General features: G+C 50.4%; 1 long non-coding RNA gene across 1 annotated transcript; it reads right to left on the bottom strand.

Moving 5' to 3' along the window:
* Positions 1-263: 263 nt before the first annotated feature.
* LOC147254466 (uncharacterized) lies at positions 264-1,652 on the bottom strand. Its single transcript, XR_015118051.1, has 3 exons — positions 1,321-1,652; positions 870-1,232; positions 264-747 (listed from the first exon to the last, which is right to left on the bottom strand). It is a non-coding gene; the product is annotated as an uncharacterized LOC147254466 (long non-coding RNA).
* Positions 1,653-2,422: the final 770 nt, after the last annotated feature.

Below are 2,422 nucleotides of genomic sequence, written 5' to 3'. Positions count from 1 at the left end.
GCAGCAGTTCTCATTGAATCAGCGCCCCCTAACTTCAGTTTCATAAGTGAAGCTAGAGTGGATAAGAAAGGAGGTGGAGTTGCAATTTTGTTTAATGAAACCTTCCAATGCAGGAGGATGTCATATGGAAGTTTCACCTCCTTTGAGTATGTTGCCATTCAGTTGAGAGCCTCCTGTCGTGCAATATCAAACATAATGCGCTGTTTTTTGATGAGTTTTCCAAAATATTGTCTATTATCTGCATTGGGTTTGACTGTGTTATTCTAGTGGGGGATTTTATCATTCATGTTGATAATGTGAAAGATGGATATGCAAAGGAACTCTTAAATACTCTGGATATCTTTTGACTCTCCACTAGGAGGAGTGCCGGCCAGACAGGTGGGGGTCAGGGAGAGGGGCACTTGACGGAATTTGAGCAGCAGGTGGCAGCAGTCACGGGCAGCACCTCTGTGGGGGGGATTGTTGCCACCACCCACACTGACTCCAAGAGCCTGGAGGGTCAGTGGCAACTCCATTTCTTTCGCAACATTTCCACCTGCTTTGCCACAGATGTAAAGGCAACAAATACACAGAATCAGCCACTTAAATAAACCAATATTTTTAATGCTTAACAGTAATTGATCCTTCAGCCATGTCACCGACGAGCAGCACCACAGCCGGCTCCTGCGCAAGCCCGTCCGCCGGCAACCGAGCGGCGCATCCTCCAGCCCACAAGGATCCAGTGGGAGGGTCCTCACACAGGCAGTCCTGCAGTCACAGGAGGACATTATTAGGGGAATAACAGGGATCAGTGGGTGGCTCGACCACCTGATAAATGTTCTGGAAGGTTAAATTAATCTGGCTTCATGAATCGTGCAATCGCTTCTTACCCATTCACACTGTGGAAATGAAATTCTGGCGTGCGAGGATGGCTGCTCGGCCGGGATTGGTGTCCATCCCTCCAGCCTCTGGGTCATCTCGTGGGGGGACATGCTGCTCGGCCTGGGGGACGCCATGCAGGTTGGCCACATCGTGAAGGACGCCACATGCCATCACAATGCGGCACAGCTTTTCAGCTGACAGCAATGATACACTCATTGCCAGACAGTGCCCCCGACCCCTCAGCTGGCTGATAGCCCTCTCCACCACTGACCGAGTGCGGGAGTGGAGGTTGTTGTACCTCCGCTCTCAGTCAGTGTGGGGGTTGTGGAGAGGGGTCATCAGCCTGGTTCTCAGGGGGTAGCCACTGTCACCTGCAGTAAAAGCACAGTGTTGCACACTTTTGCTTTAAGTGACTGGTGCAAGTTAAGTTTAACATAATATAATTAAGCATTTACTCACCCAGTAGCCAGCTGTCTGTCACAGCACCTGCCTGAAGCCTCTCCCCAACAGCGCTGTTGGACAGAATGTCTGAGTCGTGCGTTGAACCAGTCCACCTCGCAACAATGTTGAGCAGATTCATCTGCACATTGATGGAGTGGAAACCCTAACGATGAGCGTAAGCGTATTCCTTATGGGATGGCGCTTTTATGGCAATATGAGTGCAGTCAATGGCTCCAATTTCATTAGAGAATCTGGCCTGTTAAACCGTACCGTAAGGGAATTTAATGTAACTGCAGGAGAGGCGGATGATCAGGTCCACCTCCAAGGGCATGGCCTGGCTGAGGGTTGATTGGCTCACCCCAGAACGGTCCGCCATCTCACACTGGAAGGAGCCAGTGGCCAAGAAGCCGAGCGTGCTCAGCACCAGTGTCAGCACTGGCACAGCTCGGCTCCTGGCGGGTCTGCGCTGGAGCGCCGGTGGCAGCTCCTCACAAATTTGCAGGAGGATGGCCCGCGGTAGCCAGAACTGGCTCATCAGCCACTCATCAGAATTGTGGAGCAGATCCTCCCACTCCCTGAAATGTCGCTCCCATCTTATTGCACCGTTTGCCACGTCCTCCAACAGTGCAAGTGCTGCCATTGTTGACAGTTGCACATTCAGCACAATCGTGAAGGCTCTTTTATAGCAACTTAAGTAATGCCAACAGGTGTTTGGGTTTGTGTTGATGGCTTTTTGTGCCTGATGTATGTGCGGTTGTCAAATAATGTCAGTTACCAAACACCGCCACAGGGTGTCGCCAACGGACCAAAGTGCAGTCAATGCAAGGGTCGGCTTTCTGCCAACATCTACGGCACCTCCAAAGTTGGCGTGAAACAGCGCAAGAATCGACAAACTTTTCGCGTTGATAAACATGAGTGCCGAACCTGGCGTACGCAAGTTTTTCTTGCGTGAAAAGCGTTGATACATGAGGCCCCAGGTGAGGTCCTCGCCGATGTGGACACCCAGGTATTTGAAGCATTAGAGAACAAACATTAGGTCCATTGCAAAATTATCCTACCTCCAGCACCAGTTTTATTTTTAATTTCTGTTTTAAATTAAAGTGTCTCTAAAGTCACCCTC

Source organism: Aulostomus chinensis, chromosome 10 (assembly GCF_037954235.1).
Source record: "Aulostomus chinensis isolate RoL2024-O1b breed Wild chromosome 10, RoL_Achi_v1.0, whole genome shotgun sequence".
Lineage (NCBI taxonomy): Eukaryota > Metazoa > Chordata > Actinopteri > Syngnathiformes > Aulostomidae > Aulostomus > Aulostomus chinensis.
This window is presented reverse-complemented; position numbering and strand designations above follow the sequence as displayed.